Here is a 13246-nt window from a genome sequence, read left to right on the forward strand (position 1 = left end):
ATTGTAGAGTCTAACCTTTAAAAGAAGTTGGACTTTTCTTCGTGAGCTCTAAAAGAGGTAAGATTTTGTACAACCTTCTCTAACCTGGTAGACTTCTTTGAAGTTGGCGAGATGGTTATGTGGATCAGTAGATCCATCATAGGGATCCATGTTAGGATGTTGGAAATTTTCCTAGACCTTTGTATGCATGACTTCTTTAGAGAAAAGATCATCCCCTCCAATGAAGGCTGGATCTTTGTTATCCTGACTTTCTTTTTCCATTGGCTCGGATTTTAGTTTTCTTAGTTTATCTTCAATCTCTCTTCCATTGCACAACTCTTTTCAGAGTTGGTTCTCCGATTCTTTTCGTCTTTTTAACTTGTTTCCTAAGGGTCTCCATTTTTTTATCTGAAGTTGGACGCAATTCATCCTTTTTTATGTTGATCATCCACCATTATCAAGGGTTAAACTCCAGGTCCTCGGCAACGGGGACAATGTTCTAAGGGTTACCTAAAATTGGGTTGCTTTTGGGCCTGACCGTGAAGTCCAGACTCCTTTTGGGCAGCGTCCGACTTCTGTTGGTGTCGAGGTGCTGCCGTCCGAGTTTTTTGTGAGAAGGTGTGGTGGTACCTGCAAAGGACTCTGATACTTAAGTTAGCATGAGTTTTAGATAGATTTTTAGTAGATTGGGTTCTCAATATATCTAAGGATCTCAATGTATTTATAGTAGAATCGATAATCACCTTTTGTTAAAAAAGTTGTTGAGATCTCCCTTCTAGCTTATTAGGAGATATCTTAGAATTCAGTTACTTATTTAGATAAATAGAGTTAGACCTATATCGCCATGTCCGACCTCTATGAGATCAGGTAGGTATTGACTGGATCACATCACTTTGTAACTTTTTTCCCCTTTTAGTGGGGGGTGATTAGCTCCTTTATCTAGATTGTTGATTGAACTTTTAATCATTTTGGGTTTAACTCTCGTAAATATTGTTCCCAAAGCAAAATAAACATAATCCAAAACATAATTATAAATAGTCTCTAAAACAAAATAAACATAATCCAAAACACTCAATTTTCATCTTCATTCTCTTGTAAGTCGGGTTGGGGGAAGTTGGATTTTGGAAAAAAAATTATAAAAATACCCCTTGATAAAAAAATACTAAGCCCAACGGGGAAGCCCGCCCCGCCCCGCCAAAGCCCGCAGTTTAAGCGGTGCGGGTTAGACGGGCTTTTGCTATTTGGCGGTCTTAATTTTCCAGCCCAACCCGCCTTTTTTGGCGGGTTACGCAGGCCGACCCGGCGGGTTTAGGCCCGTTTGCCACCCCTAATAATAAGACTACCGGCACGAATACAATTATATTAATAAATTTTAAGGGCCATAGGTCATAGTTGCAATAATTCAAAAACTTAGTATAGCAATAAATTAATACTACTGCATAATAAATAATACTAACATATATACCATAGACTAATTATTGGGATTTTTTTTTTCAGACATAAAAAAAATTTATATTTCTCCCAAAACCATTTTTGAACTTTAATTTTTTAAATACGATTTTTTTTTGTTTAGAGCAAATTCGTCGCACCCCGGCGAACTCTATAAAAATTATAGAGTTCGCCTAACTCCCGGTGAACTCTCTTTAATTTTTTAAATCCCACGTGTTTAATCAATTATCATCATTTTCAAATAGTATATAAATCTACAAACAGTACATAGGAGTACACAAAAATACACAGTTCTTTAAGAATTTTTATAATTATAAATTAAAAAAAAAAGCCATATTTAACAATGACAACCATTATTATCGTCTCCAGAAATACACAGGTACACCAGAATAAGGCATATTTAACAAGGATTTTTTTAATTATAAGTCGTATTTTATTTTGAAAAAAATTTTAAAAAATATAAATAATTTTTTTTAAAATAAAATACAACTTATAATTTAAAAAATCTCATTAAATATGCTTTATTCTAGTGCACCTGTGTATTTTTTTTTAATTTATAATTAAAAAAATCTTTGAAAAAGCCATACTTGTTATCTGTGTATTTCTGTGTATTCCTATATACTGTTTGTAGATCTATATACTATTTGGAGATGATGATAATAGATTAAACACACGAGATTGAAAAAAATTAAAGAAAATTCACCGGGGATTAGGCGAACTCTATAATTTTTATAGAGTTCACCGGAGTGCGAAGAATTTTCTCTAAACCAAAAAAAAATATTGTATTTGAGAAATTAAAGTTTAAAATTTTTTTTGGAGGAATTATGAATTTTTTTATTTCTGAAAAAACTCCTAATTATTCAGGTCATTAAGAGTAGTCCAATGATATATATATATAAAGTGCAGTGTTTGTCATATTCAAGGTTCTAAAACCAAATCCATCATTAAATTACTCTAGTTACTGGTTTATTAGTTCAATCGATTTAATAAAAAAAATATTTTATAATAAAATAATAAATAAAATATAAATAAACGGTATAAACAATACGGACAAATTTAAAAATCATATTGAATAAGGAGAAATATGAAATATAATGCGAATAATTTGACAATTAATAAAATAAGAAAATTCACAACAATTAAAAAAAGAAAAGTGAACTAGTGAGAGGACGAACTTCTTGCAGCAAAGAAGAGAAAAAATTAATTAGTATTAATTTAAATAATATTTTAAAATTTATATTAAACTACAACTATATTTTGATGTATTTATAATAGAAGAATACAAAAAATGACAAGTAACATACCAAACTTAGCTAGCATAACAAATTCAAAATAGAAGCAACAAACTTTCCTTAAATAACAAGTATATAGACAAGAAAGGCATCTAAGGATTGACATGGATATTGTAAGCTCTGACTTTGATCTCCTCCCCTAAAATTACTCTTCCTCTTATATTCTTCTTTCGTGAACTATTCTACTGCATTCATATCTAAAAATTATCATCAAGAATAATTTCAATAGTAAGAATCACAATAATAATAATTTAATAAATTAACAAGAACAAGATTCGAATAAAAAATCCAACAACTTAATAATAAAAAACAAAAATAATCTCAATCTCAATATCCCAAGAATCACAATAACAACGATTAAAAAAATTAACAAATTAGTAATTTAAAAAAAAACAACCACTCAATAATCTCAAGAACAATAATAGGTATAAAATAACAATTTATCAAATAAACAACAAAATTTGAATAGAAAATTTCAACAAATTACATCACAATAACCTAACAATTTAGCAAGTTAACACAACAGTAGCCCAATAATTTACTAAATTATCAATTTAATAAGTTCAAAAACAAAAAATCACAATGAAAACAAAAATATTAAAGACAACATAGCAACAACATAATAGAAGTAAAAGGATGAAACCTATGAATCCATTTCTAAATTGAAGCAGTTATATGATGAAGGTATAGATATAAGGTTCCTGAAGAAGAGGTGGCTGGGTCATCGCGGAACTGGAAAAGGGTGTCGCGTAACTGGAGCCGCAGAGGGTGGAATGCGGCGGAACAGAACCAACATGTTGGTAGAACTAGAGTAGAGGAGGGCTGGAGTGCGGTGGATCAGAACCGACGCGGTGGAACAATGGCTGTGCAACGGAGAAACGACGTGAGACAAGTTGCAGTGGGATGGAGGCTTCGAGCATATGCGACGCGACGGCAGAGACGAGCAGAGATGACGCTAAAGGAGTGGGGTGACGGCTAGACCAATTTGACGGCGGCGGTGACAGCTCAAAGAAAAAAGTAGCGATTGAGGCTAGGTTTTTTTATGTTTTTGAGAGAGGGAAGCAGAGAAAAGATGAGTGAGAAACAGAGAGGGTGACGGTGAAGTTTCTTTTTATTTTTTATTTTTTATTTTTTTTCTAATTTAAAATTCAAAACGGTTGGCTAAAATGTGAAAACCGATCAAATTTCGATTCAATCTGATCGACTGGTTCCGATCGATTCGACAGTTTAATTTCAGTTTTCAAAACACAGTTATATTATTTGTTTGAATCATTTTCTCTATCAGTTTATGGTTCAACTGATTCGATCGATCGGTTTAAATCGGTTTTCAGAACCTAGGCCATATGCGGAAGCATCATTAGTTACTTTCATTTTCAAATTCCCACATTTATATATAACTAGCCGTCAGCAGGTATCTATCATGAAATAATGAATTGAATAAATAGGTAAGGTGCTAGCATTTGTATATGATCATGTATCTATCATTGGGTTTCTTGTTTCCTGTTTTTGACTCCAAATAACCATTAGACATGTATCTTTCTCTGTCGGGCTTATATATATTTAAAACTAAATTAAAATAAGTCTTAATCAATTTTTAGTTCTAATAATCAAGAAAAGAACATGATATGTAACTCTGATCTCTAGCATAAAAATAAAATATACATATGCGTGCAGTGATGTGGCTAATAATGAGTCTCTATCTCACATGATAACACCGCTAATACCAAATGACTACAAGTCAAAGGGACAATATAATAAATAGTCGAAATAATATTAAATTTGGTCACTAAATTTGTATGCAAATTTTAAAATTTTAATTGTCTCTATAAGTCAAAGGAACACTGTTAAATAATTAACATAGGTGTTTTGTTGATTTTTAGAAAATCGATGATGGTTAGATATCTAGTGATTTGGGAGCGAAACTTATTTTTCTGTGCGAGTACTAATTTTCTAGAAGTGCATCAAAGCATCTTCGATTAGACAAGTTTTGACAATAAAAATAAAATAAATTTATAAAATGTTAAATGAAATTTAGAAATCAAGGTTTTCGATAAGTAAAGGCATGGTAAATAAAAAGACTTGTACCAAAATCAAAAGGAAACTTTAAACGCGCCTTCAATTAAAAACTTTAAAGTAAGTCATAGAATGCTGAAAGATAAATTAAACAGCGAAATTAAGGAATGTAATTAACACTTAGTGAATATGATTAAATGAAATACGAAGTTTTAAAATAGAATTGAAATAAAAAGAAAGAAGAAGGTGGAAGGAACCCTACAAAAAAAGGAAACTCGATCGTAAACTCAGGGATTCACTGGGATGTGAGAGTGCTAGAGTATTTTTTTGAGTAAAAGTTCCAACCCCTATTCACTATGAATTCCTAGTATTTATAGGCTAATCTTACATAACTGCCCATTAATTTACAATTAATTATAATTAAATATGGAATTTCAAATTCTTTAGTACAGTCTCTCTTGATAACCGTTCCCGCCGCATGATTGTAGCTATTTTCCATGAATTTCATGTACAATAAAAGTCATTAACTTCCCACTTTTACTACTAATCGATCAGTTCTTTCGAAAGGCTTATTCAACCTTTTGAATCAAATCTTCTCTTCGATTTAGCTTATTCGATCGACAACACAATCGAAATCCACATCAGCATCGATTACCTCCAACTTCAATATCGCGCGCACGCGTCTTCCTGAAACACCATACTTAGCTTATTTCGATTCAACTTCCTGTTATCGAAAATATTTTTTCGATCAACAAATTGCCCCCTTGGATTAATGTGGTTGATTTCGATATTATTATCGAACAATAAAACACTTAATCCAAAAGACATCAATTTTCAAACCAGTAATAATTGTCATTTAAGACTCCTGATGAGCGGATAATTTATACGCTTTTTGGCATTGTTTTTAGTATGTTTTTAGTAGGATCTAGTTACTTTTAGGGATGTTTTTATTAGTTTTTATGTTAAATTCACATTTCTGGACTTTACTATGAGTTTGTGTGTTTTTCTGTGATTTCAGGTATTTTCTGGCTGAAATTGAGGGACTTGAGCAAAAATCAGATCCAGAGGTTAAAGAAGGACTGCTGATGCTGTTGGATTCTGACCTCCCTGCACTCAAACTCTCAATGGCATTGGAAAGTAGACATCCAGGGCTTTCCAGCAATATATAATAGTCCATACTTTGCCCGAGTTTAGACGACGCAAAAGGGCGTTGAACGCCAATTCTACGCTGCAGTCTTGAGTTAAACGCCAAAAACACGTCACGAACCAGAGTTGAACGCCAAAAACACGTTACAACTTGGCGTTCAACTCCAGAAGAAGCCTCTGCATGTGTAAACTTCAAGCTCAGCCCAAGCACACACCAAGTGGGCCCCGGAAGTGGATTTCTACATCATTTACTCAATTCTGTAAACCCTAGTAACTAGTTTAGTATAAATAGGACTTTTTACTATTGTATTTACATCTTATAATTTTTTAGTTCAACTTTGGATCATATTGATCACGTTGGGGGCTGGCCATTCGGCCATGCCTGAACCTTCATTACTTATGTATTTTTAACGGTAGAGTTTCTGCACTCCATAGATTAAGGTGTGGAGCTCTGCTGTTCCTCATGATTGAATGCAAAGTACTACTATTTTTCTATTCAATTCAACTTATTCCGCTTCTAAGATATCCATTCGCACCCAAGAACATGATGAGTGTGATGATTATGTGACACTCATTATCATTCTCACTTATGAACGCGTGCCTGACACACTTCCGTTCTACATGCAAACAAGCTAGAATGAGTATCTCTTAGATATCTAATACAGAGGACCGAGTCCGAGATATTAGAATCTTCATGGTATAAGTTAGAATCCATGGATTGCCATTCCTGAGATCCGAAAAGTCTAAACCTTGTCTGTGGTATTCCGAGTAGGATCAGGGAAGGGATGGCTATGACGAACTTCAAACTCGCGAGTGCTGGGCGTAGTGACAGACGCAAAAGGAGGGTGAATCCTATTCCAGTATGATCGAGAACCTCCAGATGATTAGCCATGCCGTGACAGAGCATTTGGACCTTTTTCACAGAGAGGATGGGATGTAGCCATTGACAACGGTGATGCCTTACAAAAAGCTTGCCATGGAAAGGAGTAGGAATGATTGGATGAAGACAGCAGGAAAGCAGAGGTTCAGAGGAACGAAAGCATCTCTATACGCTTATCTGAAATTCTCACCAATGATTTACATAAGTATTTCTATCTTTATTTTCTGTTTATTTATTATTATTCGAAAACTCCATAACCATTTGATATCCGCCTGACTGAGATTCACAAGATGACCATAGCTTGCTTCATACCAACAATCTCCGTGGGATCGACCCTTACTCACGTAAGGTTTTATTACTTGGACGACCCAGTGCACTTGCTGGTTAATTGTATCGAAGTTGTGAATGACAAAAGAATTTAAGATTAAGAACGTGCGTACTGAGCGCCGTTGCCTGAGATCATAATTTCGTGCACCAAGTTTTTGGCACCGTTGCCGGGGATTGTTCGAGTTTGGACAACTGACGGTTCATCTTGTTGCTCAGATTATGTAATTTTTTTTGTTTTATTTTCAAAAAAAAAAAAATTTTTTCTTCAAAAATCTTTCAAAAGAATTTTTCCCTTTGTTTTCGAAAATTATTTTAAAATTTTTAAGAATGAATTCTAAAGTTTCAAAATGGTATTCTGAAGTTTGGCTGGCCATCAAGCTTTAGACTAACCTAGTATGATTCCTGGAATCTTGATTGAGGACTTTGAATTCATTGCTTCCTTTTCCCTATAGGTTTTCAAAAAAAAAATAAAAATAAAAATATACAAAAATCTAAAAAAATTAATAAAATCATAAAATAAAAAATATTTTGTGTTTCTTGTTTGAGTCTTGAGTCAATTTTAAGTTTAGTGTCAATTGCATTTTTTCTAAAAATTTATGCATTTTTCGAAAATTCATGCATTCATAGTGTTCTTCATGATCTTCAAGTTGTTCTTGGTAAGTCTTCTTGTTTGATCTTGATGTTTTCTTATTTTGTGTCTTTTGTTGTTTTTCATGTGCATTTTTGCATTAATGGTGTCTGAACATTAAAAATTTCTAAGTTTGGTGTCTTGCATGTTTTCTTTGCATCAAAAATTTTTTCAAAAATATGTTCTTGATGTTCATCATAATCTTCAAAGTGTTCTTGGTGTTCATCTTGACATTCATAGCATTCTTGCATGCATCATGTGTTTTGATTCATAATTTTCATGTTGTGAGTCATTTTTTATGTTTTTCTCTCTCATCATTAAAAATTCAAAAATAAAAAAATATATTTCCCTTATTTCACTCATAAATTTCGAAAATTTGAGTTGACTTTTTCAAAACTTTTTAAAATTTAGTTGTTTCTTATGAGTCAAGTCAAATTTTCAATTTAAAAAAATTCTATCTTTTTCAAAATCTTTTTCAAAAATTAAATCTTTTTCATTTTTCTTATTTATTTTCGAAAATTTTAAAAATATTTTTTAAAAAATCTTTTTCTTAATTTTATCTCATAATTTTCGAAAATATTATCAACAATTAATGTTTTGATTCAAAAATTTCAAGTTTGTTACTTTCTTGTTAAGAAAGATTCAAACTTTAAGTTCTAGAATCATATCTTGTGATTACTTGTGAGTCGAGTCATTAATTTTGATTTTAAAATTAAAATCTTTTTCAAAACTAATTTTAATCATATCTTTCTATCATATCTTTTTAAAACATATATTTTTCAAAAATTTGATTTTAAAATATCTTTTCTAACTTCTTATCTTCTTATCTTTTCAGAAATTGATTTTCAAATCTTTTTCAACTAACTAATTGACTTTTTGTTTGTTTCTTATCTTTTTCAAAACCACCTAACTACTCATCCCTCTCTAATTTTCGAAAATACCTCCCTCTTTTTCAAAAATTCTTTTTAATTAATTAATTGTTTTAAAGTTTAATTTTAATTTTATTTCCCCTTTAATTTTCGAAAATCATCAACTCCTTTTCAAAAATTATTTTCGAAAACTTCTCTCTCTCATCTTCTTCTATTTATTTAATTACTTACTAACACTTCTCTTCATCTCATATCTCTGCTCCTATCCTCACCCTTGTGTTTGGATTATCCATTCTTTTTCACTCTTATTCCCTTTCTTCTTCTACTAACAACAAGGGAACCTCTATACTGTGGTAAAAAGGATCCCTATTATTATTTTCTGTTCCCTTCTTTTTCATATGAGCAGGAGCAAGGACAAGAACATTCTTGTTGAAGCAGACCCTAAACCTGAAAAGACTCTGAAGAGGAAACTAAGAGAAGCTAAATTACAACAATCCAGAGACAACCTTACAAAAATTTTTGAAAAGGAAGAGGAAATGGCAGCCGAAAATAATAATAATGCAAGGAAGATGCTTGGTGACTTTACTGCACCAAATTCCAATTTACATGGAAGAAGCATCTCCATCCCTACCATTGGAGCAAACAATTTTGAGCTTAAGCCTCAACTAGTTTCTCTGATGCAACAAAACTGCAAGTTTCATGGACTTCCATCTGAAGATCCCTTTCAGTTCTTAACTGAATTCTTGCATATATGTGATACTGTTAAGACTAATGGAGTAGATCCTGAAGTCTACAGACTCATGCTTTTCCCTTTTGCTGTAAGAGACAGAGCTAGAATATGGTTGGACTCTCAACCCAAGGATAGCCTGAACTCTTGGGATAAGCTGGTCACGACTTTCTTAGCCAAGTTCTTTCCTCCTCAAAAGCTCAGTAAGCTTAGAGTGGATGTTCAAACCTTCAGACAGAAAGAAGGTAAATCCCTCTATGAAGCTTGGGAGAGAGATAAGCAACTGACCAAAAAGTGTCCTTCTGACATGCTTTCAGAATGGACCATCCTGGATATATTCTATGATGGTCTGTCTGAATTAGCTAAGATGTCATTGGATACTTCTGCAGGTGGATCCATTCACCTAAAGAAAATGCCTGCAGAAGCTCAAGAACTCATTGACATGGTTGCTAATAACTAGTTTATGTACACTTTTGAGAGGAATCTTGTGAGTAATGAGACGCCTCAGAAGAAGGGAGTTCTTAAAATTGATACTCTGAATGCCATATTGGCTCAGAATAAAATATTGACTCAAAAAGTCAATATGATTTCTCAGAGTCTGAATGGAATGCAAGCTGCATCCAACAGTACTCAAGAGGCATCTTCTGAGGAAGAAGCTTATGATCCTGAGAACCCTGCAATAGCAGAGGTAAATTACATGGGTGAACCCTATGGAAACACCTATAATCCCTCATGGAGAAATCACCCAAATCTCTCATGGAAGGATCAACAAAAGCCTCAACAAGGCTTTAATAATGCTGGAAGAAACAGGTATAATAATAGTAAACCTTTTCCATCATCCACTCAGCAACAGACAAAGAATTCTGAGCAGAATCCGTCCAGCTTAGCAAATTTAGTCTCTGATCTATCTAAGGCCACTCTGAGTTTCATGAATGAAACAAGGTCCTCCATTAGAAATTTGGAGGCACAAGTGGGCCAGCTGAGTAAGAAGATCACTGAAACCCCTCTTAGTACTCTCTTAAGCAATACAGAAGAGAATCCAAAGAGAGATTGCAAGGCCATTGATATAACCATCATGGCCGAATCCAAGGAGGAAGGGGAGGACGTGAATCCCAAGGAGGAAGACCTCCTGGGACGTCCAGTGATCAACAAGGAGTTTTCCTTTGAGGAACCAAAGGAATCTGAGGCTCATTTAGAGACCATAGAGATTCCATTGAACCTCCTTATGCCCTTCATGAGCTCTGATGATTATTCTTCTTCTGAAGAGAATGAGGATGTTACTGAAGAGCAAGTTGCCAAGTACCTTAGTGCAATCATGAAGCTGAATGCCAAACTATTTGGTAATGAGACTTGGGGAGATGAACCTCCCCTGTCCACCAATGAACTAAATGTATTGGATCAACTGAGATTGCCTCAGAAGAAACAGGATCCTGGAAAGTTCCTAATACCTTGTACCATAGGCACCAAGACCTTTGAGAAGGCTCTATGTGACCTGGGATCAGGAATAAACCTCATGCCACTCTCTGTAATGGAGAAACTTGGAATCTTTGAGGTGCAAGCTGCCAGAATCTCATTAGAGATGGCAGACAACTCAAGAAAGCAGGCTTATGGACTAGTAGAGGACATGTTAGTAAAGGTTGAAGGCCTTTACATCCCTGCTGATTTTATAATCCTAGATACTGGGAAGGATGAGGATGAATCCATCATTCTTGGAAGACCCTTCCTAGCCACAGCAAGAGCTGTGATTGATGTGGACAGAGGAGAATTGATCCTTCAACTAAATGAGGACAACCTTGTGTTTAAAACTCAAGGATCTCTCTCTGTAACCATGGAGAGGAAGCATGAAAAGCTGCTCTCACTGCAGAGTCAACCAGAGCCCCCACAGTCAAACTCTAAGTTTGGTGTTGGGAGGCCACAACCAAAATCTAAAGTTTGGTGTTGAACTCCCATATCCAAACTCTAAGTTTTGTGTTGGGAAGTCTCAACAATGCTCTAAACATTTGTGAGGCTCCATGAGAGCTCACTGTCAAGCTATTGACATTAAAGAAGTGCTTGTTGGGAGGCAACCCAATTTTTATTTATCTAATTTTATTTTCATTTTTATTGTTCTTTCATGTTTTATTAGGTTCATGATCATGTGGAGTCACAAAATAAATAGAAAAATTAAAAACAGAATCAAAAATAGCAGAAAAAAATCACACCCTAGAGGAAGGGCTTACTGGCGTTTAAACGCCAGTAAGGAGCATCTGGCTGGCGTTCAACGCCAGAAATAAGCCGCATCCTGGCGTTCAGACGCCAGGAATGCACACTGAGTAAAGCTGGCGCTGAACGCCAGAAACATGCTGCATCTGGGCGTTGAACGCCCAGAACAAGCATCAATTCGGCGTTTAAACGCCAGAATTGCATGCAAAGGCATTTTACATGCCTCAATGGTGCAGGGATGTAAATCCTTGACACGTCAGGATCTGTGGACCCCACAGGATCATCTCAGCATCTGTGGACCCCACAGGATCCCCACCTACCTCCGCTCATACTCTCCCCTCTTCTCATTCATCCTTTCTTCCCAATAAACACCTTTCCCCAAAACCCTTCACCAATCACCTCAATCTCTCTCTTCCATATTACCCATTCACCACTCACATCCATCCACTCTTCCCCATAAACCTACCTCATAAACCCCACCTACCTTCAAAATTCAAAATCACTTTCCCACCCAAACCCACCCCATATGGCCGAACCTTAACCCCTCTCCCTCCACTATATAAACCTCTAAATTCTTCTTCATTCTCACACAACACAACCCTCTCATCCCCTTCTTGGCCGAAATACAACCCTCTCTCCCTCTCTTCCATATCTTCTTTTTCTTCTNAATCATTCCCACTAGCAACCGGTCTGAAGTTACAATAGACCGGGCCATCATGATCCATAGCATCATGATTGGGGAGGAAGTCGAGGTTCATGAGATTATACCTCAAGAACTCTACAAGGTGGCTGACAAGTCCTCCACTATGGCAAGGTTAGCCTTTCCTCACCTCATTTGCCACCTATGCAATTCGGCTGGGATTGACATAGAGGGAGATATCCTCATTGAAGAGGACAAGCCCATCATTAAGAAAAGGATGTAGCAAACAAGAGAGCCTATTCATGGATCTCAAAAGACGCATGAAGAAGCTCATCACCAAGAAATCCCTGAGATGCCTTAAGGGATGCACTTTCCTCCATAGAATTTTTGGGAGCAAATCAACACCTCCCTAGGAGAATTAAGTTCCAACATGGGACAATTAAGGGTGGAACATCAAGATCACTCCATCATCCTCCATGAAATTAGAGAAGATCAAAGAGCAATGAGGGAGGAGCAACAAAGACAAGGAAGAGACATAGAAGAGCTCAAGGACATCATTGGTTCCTCAAGAAGGAAATGCCACCATCATTAAGGTGGACTCATTCCTTGTTCTCAAATTTTTTGTTTTTCGTTTTCTTTATGTTAAGTGCTTATCTATGTTAGTGTCTTATTACATGATCATTAGTATTTAGTAACTTTGTCATAAAGTTATGAATGTCCTATGAATCTATCACCTCTCTTAAATGAAAAATGTTTTTAATTCAAAAGAACAAGAAGTACATGAGTTTTGAATTTATCCTTGAACTTAGTTTAATTATATTGATGTGGTGACAATACTTTTTGTTTTCTGAATGAATGCTTGAACAGTGCATATGTCTTTTGAAGTTGTTGTTTATGAATGTTAAATATGTTGGCTCTTGAAAGAATGATGACAAGGAGACATGTTATTTGATAATCTGAAAAATCATAAAAATGATTCTTGAAGCAAGAAAAAGCAGTGAATACAAAGCTTGCAGAAAAAAAAATGCAAAAAAAAAGAGGAAAAAAATGGCGAAAATAAAAAGAGAAAAAAAAAAGCAAGCAGAAAAAGCCAA

This window comes from Arachis ipaensis, chromosome B07 (genome assembly GCF_000816755.2).
Source record: "Arachis ipaensis cultivar K30076 chromosome B07, Araip1.1, whole genome shotgun sequence".
NCBI classification, from domain to species: domain Eukaryota; kingdom Viridiplantae; phylum Streptophyta; class Magnoliopsida; order Fabales; family Fabaceae; genus Arachis; species Arachis ipaensis.